Source organism: Ixodes scapularis, unplaced genomic scaffold (genome assembly GCF_016920785.2).
Source record: "Ixodes scapularis isolate PalLabHiFi unplaced genomic scaffold, ASM1692078v2 PGA_scaffold6__148_contigs__length_123643588, whole genome shotgun sequence".
NCBI classification, from domain to species: Eukaryota; Metazoa; Arthropoda; class Arachnida; order Ixodida; family Ixodidae; genus Ixodes; species Ixodes scapularis.
The window spans coordinates 85,153,623-85,168,808 of NW_024609881.1; the positions used below are offsets into that span (position 1 = coordinate 85,153,623).

General features: G+C 40.6%; 5 non-coding genes across 5 annotated transcripts; 4 read left to right on the forward strand and 1 right to left on the reverse strand.

Moving 5' to 3' along the window:
- The first annotated feature begins 361 nt into the window (after positions 1-361).
- Trnav-aac lies at positions 362-434 on the forward strand. The gene has a single exon. It is a non-coding gene; the product is annotated as a tRNA-Val (tRNA).
- Positions 435-3,641: 3,207 nt separating this feature from the next.
- Trnav-aac lies at positions 3,642-3,714 on the reverse strand. Its single transcript has one exon. It is a non-coding gene; the product is annotated as a tRNA-Val (tRNA).
- A 5,093-nt stretch (positions 3,715-8,807) lies between these two features.
- Trnav-aac lies at positions 8,808-8,880 on the forward strand. The gene has a single exon. It is a non-coding gene; the product is annotated as a tRNA-Val (tRNA).
- A 524-nt stretch (positions 8,881-9,404) lies between these two features.
- Positions 9,405-9,477, forward strand: Trnav-aac. The gene has a single exon. It is a non-coding gene; the product is annotated as a tRNA-Val (tRNA).
- A 3,357-nt stretch (positions 9,478-12,834) lies between these two features.
- Positions 12,835-12,907, forward strand: Trnav-aac. Its single transcript has one exon. It is a non-coding gene; the product is annotated as a tRNA-Val (tRNA).
- The last annotated feature ends 2,279 nt before the right edge of the window (positions 12,908-15,186 follow it).

Sequence of the window (15,186 nt, forward strand, 5' to 3'; positions counted from 1 at the left end):
GATTTGTTTGTCACCTGAGTCAAAAACACGCAATAAATAAAATAAAAATACATCATGTGCTTTTTGTGTAGTGTACCTTTTTTTCATTGCCTTTGCCTCTATGTCATGGTGGGAAATGAAGTAATTGATATTTTCACTTCATTATAACACTCCTTCCGGTCAATTACTTCCGGCTTCTTTTCTGGGATCAAACAAACCGTGTGAAAGTAATAAATAATAAAGAAACACGCCACCTCCACCTCTGCCCTCTCTCACCCTCAACTTAAAATCCCCCACCCCAGAAAATAAAAAAAAAACTTCTTCAACTGTTTATATAGAATAGCATGATCGAAAAGCTGGATCGGTTTCGTCCACCTCGTCCGTGTTTGTTGTGTAGTGGTTATCACATCCGCCTAACACGCGGAAGGTCCCAGGTTCGATCCCTGGCAGGCACATGTTTTCTTTTTCCTCGCGACCACAAAACCTGGGGCCCTAATCTGGACACTTGGCGAAGAGTCGCCGAGGAATCTGGGGGCCGTGATTGGCCAAGCAACACTTGACCTTGGCGCCGGCCTATCATAGCTTGAAGACAGAGTAAGTAGGCAGGCTAGCTAGTTGATGTTACACATTCTTGAAAAAAAAAAAAAAAAAAAAACAAAACAAAAAAAAAAAAAAAAACCGGAGACGACGGACGACGTAAAAGTGGACAAGACACAAAACGTACTAATTGGGACGTTTTAACGTCGTCCGACATCTCCGTTTTTCTTTTTTTTTTTTTTTAAATGTCTATCATAGTTGCCGGATCTCTGGCTGACGTTTTCGCCAAATGTCCAGATTAGGGCCCCTGTACGAGAACAAAACTTTCCCGAATTTCGCGACCTGTGTCGCATTGCGAAAAAAAGATCCTGCGAATTATTCCCTGTAGTAGCCAAATGCATAGCTTCTATATAACTAGGGTTCTGCGTTTTCGGTTTCTATTTTTTCAAAATTCGGCGTACTTTTTTCGGTGTTTATTTTAAAATTCAATTTTCGGTGTTTTTCGGCGTATATTTATGCCCACAAAAGTTTATCGGCTTTTTTCGGTGAATATAAAATAAACACCAACGGACACCGGATCGGATGATCCTTGTAGCTCTGATACTTGTGATCACTCAAAGAATAACGGCATAGGTACATTGAAAAAGAAATGAGCACTTTATTTGGCAAATGTGTGCAGCTCTAGAAGAAACAAGGAAAAACCTGAGAAGCACGAAGAAGTCAGATATGAAGCCTATGCCCGAAAAACATAGAACTTCACCTTCTGTACATCGGGATTGCGGTATCTTGTAATGGTACACCCAGATGTACATTCCGAGGTTCTCCTGGTTGATCCGCACTCTTTCTTTCCTGTTGCTATATGGCCCTGAGCTTCGAGAATGCCCTCTCAACACTAATACTGGACACTGGCAGGCTGAGGAGAGGAAGCGCTGCCTGAGCCAAAATCGGCCAATCAACCAATTGTGACCACCAAAAGAGACACGGTGCGACTTTGTGAAGCTCAACACAGCATGCAGAGCTTGCATAAAATCAGTCTTCCTTGAAACGGGGTTGAAAACATGCTCGTACATGGCAAAGTTATGAAGCATTTCAGACTTCAAGTTCCGATCGATGGTGCGCACATTAAACCAAAACGTCGTGATGGCATCCGTGTATCCCATACATTCGGACACCTTTCGATAGACACTGTCGTTCTACGTTTTCGCCACGGCTCTGCGGTACGACTGGAAGGTCAAAGTGACCTTTTCCGGTTAAAACTGAATTTTAGAAAATTGATTCGACATACTTTTATCGGTTTTAATAAAAAATTCCGAACCTAAAAACTGACCTTTTTCGGTTAAAACCGAATTTCCGAAAATGGATTCGGCGTACTTTTATCGGTTTTTATCGGTTTAAATCGAAAACCCCGAACCCTATATATAACACACCTATAACCGCGAAATTTTGTGACCGTGAGAAATTTCCCATACTTCGCAAACTTTGCCAAAACACGGAACCCGTGAAAATAAACTCCTGCACAATAGATGTTCATGTTAAAAGAATATAACGTTATAGGGTCGGGTGACAAAAACTAATTAATTTAAGCATAACCGCAATAATATAGTATGGACAAGAAAAAAAAGTTGAATTATTGCCACAAACACTTTGAGTTTAAGCGCATACCAATCGACAAATGAAGTGATTTGCTTTCTCACCCCAACAATCGGCTACGTCGGAATACAACGTGGCGGAGGCCACAAAAAATCGGATGGATGATATTGGCCATGCCCTTTGTAACGGGCGGCTTATATCACTGATGTCTATGCCTATTTGCTGGATCGCGCATCACCGCTTCGAGCCCATAGCGCGATGGTGGCAACCGGTTGGCCAACTTACGTCACCCGGTGAAGCGTTGTCAGGGCTGTGGTCACGTGAACTTTGCGTCTGTTGTCGCGTGACCTACAGATGCTAACTATGGCAACTGTCAAGGCTCGACAGCGCTAGACCGGGTGACGTAAGATGGCCGACTGGTGGCCGCATTCGCAGAAAGGCGATCAATTATCCGGCAGTGGTTTACGGTGTGGTTTACATAGTGAATACTCAACGCCAACGAGCGGCATCGACATCAAGCCGCTGCTGTGGCGTTGCTGTCGATACGGTGCATGAGCAGAGGCTTCCCACAAATTTGGCCACGTTTAACTCAAAATCCGCTAAAATAAAAAAAAAAAAAAAAAAAAAAAAAGAAAAATCGGTGAGCTTTTCTTCTCATCCGCTCAAAGGCCGGTGAGCTTTTCTCCGCATCTACCGGTTTTGCGGTGAGCATTTCTCCGGTGAGCTTTTCTCCGCCGCCCGCCATCGCGCTGTGGGCTCAAAGCGGGGATGCGCGATCCGGCAAATCGGCATAGAGATCAGTGACATAAACCGCCCGTTACAAAGGGCATAGCCAATATCATCCATCCGATTTTTCACGGCCTCCGCCATATTAAATTCTGACGTAGCTGATTGTTATGGCGACTAAGCATATCACTTCATTTGTCGATTGGTGGGCGCTAGAACTCAAGGTGTTTGTGGCAATAATTCTTTTTTTTTCTTGTGTATACTATTTTATTGCGGTTATGCTTAAACCGTTTAGTTTTTAAGGCCCAACCTTACTACGTGGCAGAGCGAGATGATAATCTAATCATCTGCGTTCCGCCAATACTAGCTTTGCACCTGCTTCTAGAGTAGTAACTTTGGCGCGCCCCCGAGTTTCCCACGAGCTTCAAGTCATTCTAAAAAGAGTTGATTTGGTGTTTTCGATGACACTCAGTAAGTTTCTAATTGAAACCTTATGACGATTCTTCGTACTTAAAAATGTTTATTAACGAATTTTAATTAATTAACCGACTTATCACAAAGATTAGCCACCCTGGCCGTATAACTCACTCGCACAAACCGCATAAGTGTAGCTTTCATGACTTTTTTTTTAACAAATCTGTAAAGAATAAAAAAAAAAAAAAACACCCTGTACCTCAGCTATGGATTCGCTACTGCAGAGAATAATTCCCGGGATCTATTTTTCGCAATGCTACCTATGTCGCGGATTCGCGAAAGTTTAGTTTTCGTACAGGTAAATTTTATATGCGGTCGCGAGAAAAAAGAAAACTTGTGCCTGCCAGGGATCGAACCTGGGACCTTCCGCGTGTTAGGCGGATGTGATAACCACTACACAACAAGCACGGACAAGGAGCACGAAAGCGATCCTGCTTTTCGATCATGATATTTTATAAAAACTGTTACAGAGGCTTTCTTCTTTTTTTTTTATGGAAAAGGGGGGGGGGGGGGAAAGGAAGAAGGGGGGAGTTGGCGTGTTTCTTCATAATTTAACACTGCCACACGGTTTTTTTATCCCAGAAAAGAAGCCGGAAGTGATTGACCGGAAGGAGTATGACTATTACGTAACATTATCAATTATTTCATTTCCCACCATGGGGGGAACATAGAGGCAAAGGCAATGGAAAAAAAAGGTACACTTGGGGAGCTTGAAAGGTTTACATTCGCCGTTTTAATGCGAGTCAACTTGGTGCGTACAAATAAAAATAAATTAAAATGCAAATATTGATAAGAACATTAAGAATATATTTTGCCGGCATTATTTTACAATAATTTGTTTTAATTCCACGGAGTTGGCAGTATTTTCAGGCTAATAAATAAAATAAGCAAGCTACTTGGTGTCTAATGAAGACTTTGGTGCGAGGGGCAGTACACTAGGGAAGTACCACCTCAAATATTATCTCACAAGGTTAGCTCATATATTAATTACATTAACATGTGTATTGGTAGATTCTTCACAAACATTTAGTCACATTTCAATATAAACTGCACTATCTTTTTTGTTGTGCTTTTGATCGGAGTGTATCTCATAGTAATGCGGACACTAACTTCCAAAATCGTCACTCGTTTTTTATAGCTCCCAATTGTAAAAAAAAGAAAAAAAAGGCAAGTCATCCAAATTGGTTTATCATGCGATGCCCAGCTGATCGACTTTTATCACGACATTGATTTCTTTTTTTTTTTCATAAGACCGTGCAAGTAGATTTCGTTTTTTATATATATATATATATATATATATATACACACAGGGTGTCACAAATGAAAATTTACACGGTCTTTTTTACCGCAAAAATAAACTAGGCATCGCCGAACGCCCATCCTCCGCCAAAAGGTAGAGCTAGAGGTCACAACCACATGCCAAAGTTTCAGCCTGATCCGATAGCTTAATCAAAAGTTATGAGTAATTTTCTGAAAACTTCAATGGGAAAATGAGGCCCATTTTTGCCCGTTTTCGGTTTCTGGTGCCATAGAACCCCATGTGTTTCAAAACTCCGTCGGCCGCCATTTTCACATTGAAATTTTCAGAAAATCACTCATGACTTTTGATTAAGTTATCCGATCGGGCTGAAACTTTGGCATCTGGTTGGGACCATCTAGCTCTTCCTTTGGGCGGTAAATGAGCGTTCGGCGATGGCTAGTTTATTTTTGCGGTAAAAAAGACCGTATAAATTTTCTTTTGTGACACCCTGTATATATATATATATATATATATATATATATATATATATATATATATATATATATATATATATATATATATATATATATATATATATATATATTTAGAAATCTTTTGGCAAGGTCCCTCATAACTGGATTTTGTACAAATTAATTTTTTGAATATCCCTGAAAGTATTATCAACTGGCTTACTGATTATCTTACAAATAGAAGACGGCTGTTTTAGTTAACGGGAAGCGTCGTCGTATTGAGAAGTAACATCAGGGGTCCCGCAGGGATCAGTGCCAGGTCCGCTTTTATATATATATATATATATATAGATAAATGACATACCTGCAGACATTAGGTCAAGCATTCGTCTTTATGCGGACGATTGTGTCTTATACCGCAACATAAATAGATAATGATAATGTAGTGATTGCGCAGGCGAGCTGGTGGTTAAATAAATAGATATTCAGACGGTCTAGAGCTAAAGGAACATATTGATCGCTTATCAAGATGGAGCGAAATATTGAAAATGAATTCAAATATTCCAAAACGCAACCATATAACGTTTACCAGAAAACGACAACCTGTTTCTTTTAGTGGTTCGATTGACGACGCCCCACTACAACAGGTGGACAAAATAAAATATTTAGGCGCTCAGTTTTAAGAAAACGTAGCGTGGAGCGCACATGTAGACTACATGACGGTCAAAGCTAACCGTGTGCTAAATTTCTTGGGGAGGAATTTTCCCGATTGTCCTTCCGTGAAAAAAAAAACACCCTTTTTCTTTCTAATGTCAGGCCTATCTTAGAATACGCTGTGGCGCTGCTGCAGACATGGTGCATGAGCAGAGGCTTTTTACAAATCTGGTTTCTGTGCTCACGCGGTGCCCACATTTGGTGCGGTTAAACATGGACTTATTTGTAAACAGAGTGTTAATCTATAAACGTTTGCAAGTACGGCCTTTGGGCGCGGCCATCTTGCTGCTGGTGTAGGAAGATCGTCTGATATTCAAGCACCGCTGAGGCGCACCCGTGGTTTTCAGACTGGCGCCCAAACAAAGCGTTTTTCATCCACAGTGGCCAGACTAGCACTCGAAACACAACTGCTTGCCATACGCCTATACGTTATCTCACTCAACTGTAAATGAAAGAAATAAAAAAGGCACGGGGTGGGATCTGTTGTACATCGTTTGAATTGTGGAGGAGTGTTTACCTTATACACAAAGGGCAGTGTATAAGTAATGAATACAATTGGTTTTCTGACAAAGCGTAGTGCGTTTAGTAAGGACATTAGCTGGGAATACTACTACGTTCCTCACAAACGCTTAGCCCTTATTTTTAGTGATGCTAGAATTTTTGTTCGGGTCTTTTGCCATTACTGAGTAAGATACTTACTTCTTGTTTCTTTTCCTTTCTGGCTCTGACTTCGCAGATTGTCACGTACAGTTTCATCTCGTCGTCGTTAAAATATTATCAGTAAGAGGAGGCTTGTTTATTTATTATTTATTACATGTTACCCCGCAGCAGCAAGAGGCATTATTGAAGCGGGGGGAAGGGGGGGGGGAAGAGGATACATTTGCACAAGAATCACAGTCGTCAAATACCGAAACACACGAAATAAAGTAAACAAATTCGCACAAAATATTGTGCTGCAAAATCATAACATTTTAGCAAATGGATCTACAATGGTATTAAGGTATAGGCATTGGCTCTACGGAAAATATAATTTTCCGTACAGGTCAAGTTATGAAGACATAAAACACAGTGTTACAGACCAAGCATTCTGAAAACAGATTCTCAAAGAGAAAAATTCACTTTCGTTATTCCCAGCTATCACGTGACAGTTTATCAAAAAAGTTATCAGACGATGGAATTGAAAAAGTTTCCTCGGGCAATTCTTTCCATTGCTTAATGGTATTGGGGAAAAAATGAGAATTTTGATATATTAGTCCTAGCTGAAAATTCTCTAATTTTTTTTGGAACAATCTAATCTGCGTGATATAAAAGTGTGGCAGTTCAGTGAATTTAGTTTTATCCAGTGCTGGTTTGATCATGATATATCCTATGTAACAATTTTCAACGGAGGCGGCATCTTCTAGAGTTCGTAGGTTCCCAGTCTAATTGACGTTTAACACTTTGTTGGAAATAGTAATTTTTTGTAACGAACCTAGCAGCTTTGTTCTGATTTTTTTTAATTTTCTGTCCTAAATAGCGTTCTTTGAGGCCCCAGAGCAGGCTAGCGTATTCTAAAATAGGCCTCACATTAGAAAGACAAAGGGTGTTTTTTACATTGGAAGGACAATGGTGAAAGTTCATCCTCAAGAAATTTAGCACACGGTTAGCTTTAACCGTCATGTAGTCTACGTGCGCGCTGCACGCTAAGTTCTCTTAAAACTGAGCGCCTAAATATTTTACTTTGTTCACCTTTTGTAGAGGGGCCGTCGTAATTTGAGTAACTAAAAGAAACATGTCGTTTTCTGGTAAATGTCGTATGATTGCATTATGGAACATTTAAATTCATTTTCCATATTTCGCTCCATCTTGATAAGCGATCAATATGTTCCTTTAGCTCTAGACCGTCTGAATATCTGTTTATGCTGCGGCATAAGACACAATCGTCCGAATAAAGACGAATGCTTGACCCAATGTCTGCAGGAATGACATTTATATATATTCGGAATAAAAGCGGACCTAGCACTGATTCCTGCGGGACCCCTGATGTTACTTCTAAATACGACGACGTTTCCCGTTAACTAAAACAGCCTGTCTTCTATTTATAAGATAATCAGTGAGCCAGTTAATAATACTTTCAGGGGTATTAAACAAATTTAATTTGTATGGGATCAATTTATGGGGGACCTTGCCAAAGGCTTTCTGAAAATATTAAAAAAAACACAGTCTACTTGCACGTTTTTATAAAAAAATAAAAGAAAAAAAATAAATGTGATAAAAGTTGATCAGCTGGATATCGCACAATAAACCACCTCGGAAGCCATGTTTATTTTTTGTTTGTTTACAATGACGAGCTATAAAAAGCGAGTGACGACTTCGGAAGTCAATGCCAACATTATAATGAGATAAGACTACACTCCGATCAAAAGCACAACAACAAAAAAATTAGTGCTGTTTATATTGAAAACTGACTACATGTTTCTGAAGAATGTATCAATACACATGTTAATCTAATTAATATATGAGTAACCTTTTGAGATAATATTTGAGGCGGTACTTCCCTAGTGTACCCCCCCCCCCCTCGCACCACAATCTTTATTGGACCCCAAGCAACTTCGTAGGATTAAAAAAAATTATCGTAAAATAATGCCGACAAAGTATTTTTTTTGTTGTCTTATCAATATTTGCATTTTATTTTGATTTTCTCTGGATATACCAAGTTTATTCTCATTAAAATGGCGAGTGCAAACCCTTCAAGCTCGCCAAGTGCACCATTTTTCCATTGCCTTTGCCTCTGCAAAGCCTTTGCCTATGCAAAGCTTTGCCTCTGCATGGTGGGAAATAAAGTAACTGATAACTTCGCTTCAAAACAATACTCCTTCCGGTCAATCACTTCCGGCTTCTTTTCCGGGATCAAAGAAACCGTGTGGCAGAACTAAATTATGAAAAAAAAAAACATGCCACCTCGCCCCTCCTCCACTGCCCCTCTCCCCCCCCCCCCCCGCCTTTCTTTTCAGAAAAAAAAAAAAAAAGAAAGTCTTTTTAACAGCTCCCATTGAAAATCATGATCGAAAAGCACGATCGGGTTCTCTTCCTCGTCGGTGCTTGTTGTGTAGTGGTTATCACATCCGCCTAACACGCGGAAGGTCCCAGGTTCGATCCCTGGCAGGCACATATTTATATTTTTTTCCTTGATCAATATCTGCACTGATGTTATCTGACTTAACAGTAAATTGCGATCTGAGAAGTTTAGAGGCGCGCGGTAAAATTTGGAGGCACCAATACACCTCGTTTGAATTTGGAAAAATTTAACTAATGCATCCAATAGCTTTTTTTGACAAAGTGGCACAAACATTTTCAGACAATCACTTACGGCTTCTACGAGTTAAGGAACCAATCGGGAAGTGTCAAAATCGCAAGTCACTGGGCCTTTCTGTGTATGATTGGTTCAGCGCTTTAGAATACCTAAAGAAACATGGCGAATACCAAGATGTTGCGCTTTTGATTCTCTCTGATTGGTCTCATCAGCTCGTTGCGTCGGCCGCGTCTGAACTTAAGGTAAAACAAAGTAGAGTATCGAATAGATATAAGAAAAACACCACCCTCTCCTCCCCCCCTTCTTCCTAAAAAACAAGCGTCTCCATCATGATTTTATTGATCGTGTTGGCAGAGCGGAATCGGTTCTGGTCTTCCCGTCCGTGCTTGTTGTGTAGTGGTTATCACATCCGCCTAACACGCGGAAGGTCCCAGGTTCGATCCCTGGCAGGCACATAGTTTTTTTTCCATGACTACAGCACGGTTACGACCTGTATTGATGTTACTTGAATATTATACGCAATCTGACAACTGTGTAAATAAGCTATATTAAGGATTTAGGCAGACGAGTGGTAGTATTTTGGCGGTATCAATACCTCTTTTATATCTTATGCTTAAACGGAGCCATGAAAGTAATGCATCAAGTTGTTTTCCGACGAAGTGTAGCGTATTTAATAATGTCGTTCGCACAGAATATTTTTACGTTCTTTACAATTACCTAGTTATATATTTTAATGATGCTAGCATTTTTTTCTAGGTTTATTTGCCATCACTGACTAAGAGAAGTGGTTTTTGTTTCTTTAACCATTTTTGGGTTGAATTCGCAGATTGTGACAAACATTTAAACGCTCTCTCGTAACGAAAGAAAGGAAGAAAGAAAGAAAGAGAGAAATAGTAATATTAATCAGAGGATGCTATCTTTTGGTAATGGCGAGCTGTAATATCACGTGACGATATCGGAAGTCAAGGCCAGCATTATTAGGTGATCGGACCTGACTGTGATGAAAACAACAACAACAACAACAACAACAACAACAACAACAACAACAACAACAACAACAACAACAACAACAACAACAACAACAACAACAACAACAACAACAACAACAACAACAACAACAACAACAACAACAACAACAACAACAACAACAACAACAACAACAAAAACAACAGCAGGAACAACAACAACAACAACGACAAGGACAGAAGCAACAACAACAACGAAGGTAATGTTCAAGTTTTCATTGAAATCTGAGTAAATATTTATAAAGCACGTCGATATATAAATATTATTGTAATTACTAAAGTCACTGTCTTTCTGAGAGAAAAAAAATAAGCCGCTATCTTCGTACCACTTTTTGCATTAACAATCTAATTGCACACCAATCAGCTCGTTTATTTGATGTGTGAATTTGCAAATGCAACAAACTTCGTGCAACGTATATATATTGAAAAGAGAGCTTCTGGTAAACCTCAGAACGGCGTGCCGACCGTCGGTACGGCATTCTGAGGTTCTTTACGTTGTTCTGTCAGCTTCGCTCCTCTTGGTGTTTTGTTTTAACATATATATTGGAATGCAATTTTGACATATTCTCTGTTTTTTCGGGGTTCTCAGCTTTTGCGTTTTTTGGATAGTATACATTAAGGTGCTGTTCATTGCAACGGGGAACGTCAACCCTTAATGTTGCAAAGGGGCATCTTTTGTTTCTATCGCCCTTCCCTTTGTGCCATTGCAGGATGGAAAATCAACTCATTTTACCATTTTATTCGAAGTAATGGCCTCTCTGGTCAGTCACTTGCGGCTTCTTTCTTGGAATCACTAAAAGCGTCTGGTAGTATTAAACTAGAATAAATGAACAAGCCATCTAAGCAAATGCGCTGCTGCAATATGACCCCATAGACCATGCAGGGGTCTCAAACACGCGGCCAGTGGGCCGCATGCGGCCCGCGAGTCGCTGGGACGCGGCCTGCGGGCAACGGGCTCCGAGCCCTCGTTCCCATGTCTTGAGCGCAAGAAATGGTACGCGCCAGGGATCGCCAAAATACATGCAAATATGTATCGAAATAGAAATACAAAATACTTCGTCAAAAATGTATTTAATTACAAATCGAATTACATTTCCGAAAAAAGCATTTAAGTTCAAGATACAAATACAACCAAATGTATTTGGTCTCCTCCAAATACTTTTCCAAATACATTCCTCAAAATTTGCGTCAGCGACTTCAGGGCACCTGCAACCGGTTTCTGGCTATCTCATTTTAATTTTGCATCGCACACTCGGGAGTTAGTATGCGAGGTTGTAGTAACGTAATAGAAATATAACAAAAAAAAAAATGGAATCAGTTTGGATGTAATAGGGGGAAAAAGTACAGAGCTTCAAGCTGATTTTTTTGTCGATTACATTTTGGTATAGACCAACAAAGAACCGAGACGACCAAGACGCGCAGCACTAGCTAGAGCATTTTTTTATTGTTGCAACTCGCACCAGTTACGAAAATCTGGACGACCCACGCGTTTAGAATGTTCCAGGCAAAAATATGGATTGAAATCAGGCTGGAAAGCATTGCAAGTTGTCACAGGCACTTATTTAGCCAGTCTGCCTGTGAACGTCGATCTCGTCACTATTCTGGCCCTGGACTAGCACCGTAATCACAAAGTCACTAAACGCTTGTGCTTAATTGAAAGACACTGCATTCGGTGCAGAACGTAGTTTTCTTCCTGCTCTCGACAGTGGCTTAAAAATAAAGCCGGAGAAGATAAAGAAAAAAGCCCCATGGCCGAATAAAAGATGGAGACCACATTTTACAACCAGATGCGTAAAAACAAGAATTGTCGTGGCAATAAATTTGACGGATGTATTTCTGCTCAGAAAATTGTATTTAATTACAATTGTATTTGAAATACCCACGTTTTAGTATTTAAATACACACGTCAAATACATTACCCAATTTGTAATTAAATACAAATGCAAAATACACCAAGTATTTAAAATTTAAATATTGTATTTCAAATACTTGTATTTGAAATACTGCCCATCCCTGGTATGCGCTATAATGATATCATGTTGCAGATTCATTTCCGCTTGAAACATAGCTCTGCTCTTATAACGTATCCGCACAGTTGCCATTCTGTTTTCATTTTCCTTGTGTCTTCTTTTATATTTTGCTTCCCCAAGTTTGGTCACGTTAGTCACATGTACCAAAATTTCGCTTTTCGGCTGCAAGCGCGAGAACTTCGCTCAAGGACACACTTCGGCTGCACAAACTCTTGCTCAGCAGGGGAATGATCAAAGATAAAGCTAAGAGCTTGAGATTTTTGCCTTCAGAAAAAAATCTCCATTCGAGTACAAGTATTTTTTTAGACTACTGCTATCAAGACTCCACTAGAAACAAAGCACTGTCATACGAAGAGGTTTCCTCCTTTTTTAGAGAAATCTAAAGCCTGAATAATTCCCTAGTGAATTAGTGAACAAAAACAGCAGTGTGCTTGCTCTCGTAGGAGCGGTGACCATTTAATTCTTGTTATCCCATCAGGCAAGGTCCCAAATTAGTCCTATAAACAAAGCAAGATTGAAGATGTCAGTACGTACACCGGGAGTTCACACACAGAAAAAAAGAGAGCATGACCTTTAAAATACCCCCCTAGGTTGGCCCTCGACCTTTCGAGGGATGGGCTATATGGCCCCCGCACTCAAATGAGTTTGAGACCGGTGCCATAGACTAACGAAAAAAAAAAATGCCTAGAAAAGAAGCCAGGTGATTTATATCCCATAGAATATTTTGGATAGGGAAGATTGGTTCTGCACTCCACCGGTGCTTGTTGAGTAGTGGTTATCACATCCGCCTAACGCGCGGAAGGTCCCAGGTTCGATCCCTGGCAGGCACATATTTATTTTGTTTTAAAATAATTTGAACAACAATAGGTTTAGTCCTCCATACTGTACTTTCAGGGTGTTGAACCGTCACCGGAACTGAACTGAACCGCTTGTTCTTTTTTTGGATCCAGAACAGAACCCGAACCGAAATGGTTGCCGCCATTTTGGAGCTAAACCGGAACCGGAGCAAAACGAAGGAACAGTTTCGAACTGGTTCACGACAAGTCACGGTTCATTCACAAATAATGATTGAGAAAGTGCAGGGCGCGGGGAGACTTATTCGCGACTGCAACTGTCTATAGACCAACATGCGGCCCTGACGTCACGCAGCTGCGGTGGCGCTGTTGACGGTACTGCCCATGCGCAGACGCTTCAGTTCACGCGAACCTGGTTTCTGCGCATGCGCAGTGCCCACACCAGGTGTGGGCAAACGCCGGCTTGTTTGTAAACAGTGTGTCGGTCTATAGGTGGCGCCACCCGCTTTCCAAAATGGCGGTTATAGTGAGAGTCGGAGAAGGTCACCTTGTCTAGTGTGCAAGCTTCACTGAGTGACACAAATTATCCCCGCTTATACGACGAAGCTAGGGCGTTATGCACGCAAATCACCACTTGATCCTAAAAAGAAATGCTGTGTTTAGCGCATTATTTACGTCAGGAGGCACGCTTTAATTAAGGAACGAAATCGAAACTAACTTCTATTTTGGAGTTACCTTTTCAAAATAGGTGTTAATTTCGGTTTCTCTCCTAACTAAATATTTATATCACAGCGTAATTCTTCAGCTAAAAATTTATTCGCTGAAATTTCGTATTCTGACATACATGTCCGATCCAGGCACTCCAAAATATTTTAGAAATCAGCGTCCCTTCAAAGACAGGGTCTTTCATACGCCTTACAGGTAACATAGAATATCGTATTTGATAAAAAAAAAATCAACGCCGATATTTTTTGTGTTCTTGCTGTTTTTTCTAATTCCGATAAATGACATGTAAAATAACGAACAGCAAGTCCTTTAATTTTTTTTGGCATTTAGATAATTTATTGCTTTAGCATTATTCTCAGCACAAGAACAACATATTCAATCCAAATTTTGCAAAATATCGCTACGGGTGATGAGTTTAAAAAATGTTCACAAAACGTAAGAAAATAAAAAAAAAGCTGTTCTTACTACAAAAAAAAAAAGTCGTATTTTTTGCTTACAGAAGAAACGAAAGCAATGGCTGTAGCACGGTCGCGCAATACGGGTGGAATGCTGCCGTCACGAACTTGAGGACGGAGGTGCGGCGTGGTTAATTCTCATAACCGTCGTGGTTGGCGTCGTGGAGATGCCACTCTCCACTGCCACCAGTGATCCGTGAAGTAGGTATACGTAAGCGCGGTGAAAGTTTCTAAAACTATCCAAAATTACGCGTAGCAACTAAATGTTGCCAAAGTTGGATTTCGCATAATGCGAGTAATGTTTGAAAACAAGTATCTCAAGTAGACTACACGAAGATTCGCCCTTTGTTGCGCAATTCTTAGCGGGACGCCAGGGCTGCCCTTTTCGCTTCTCTTCGCTCGTTCCGCGCGTCCACTACTTTTCGTTGGCGTTGAAAAACCGTTGAAACAGTGGTGAGTTTTAGTATTGCGTATACGAGCGGACGCAAGCACTGTGTGTGTGCTTTAGCATTGCGTGTTTCACACCGCGTGTGCGCGAAGCCCAACATTGTGGTTTTGGATTGACACTTAACTCTAACACAAATGAACAACGCTTGTGTTTGCTTCTATACACAATACTAAAGCTGTCAAGTAAGGTAAAACCCAAAACGTCTTTAGCACTACATTGGATTGTGAAGAGTGTTATTTGCGTTCAGAAATCACTGTTGGCGAGTCAGAATCGCGAGCAGTTCCGCCATGCCCGCTGAAGAGGAGAATCGAGGGACCCTCACTAGATCGCTTTCCGTTTCCGCCGCGAGAAGGCGAGCAAACGAGCTGGAGTCTCGAATTGCTGTGGCCTGTTTCACGGAAGGACAGAACCGCGATGCTTGTGTTTTAAGCGTAATATTACCACCCTTGCACTTTCCCATTCATTATCTGCTTGTGACTTGTCGCTGTCGTCAAATTTGCTGCACGTACTGCTTATTTTCCCTTATACCCGTACTCAAACTTTCCCTTATTAACAAAGACAGTCTCTGAAAATATTCGGAAGCCCTGGATCACTCCTCTGCACCTGAAAATGTTAAAAAAGGAGAATCGTTTATATAAGTCTTTCTTAACGTCGAGAGATCCCGATTAACTGATAATCTTCAAGCA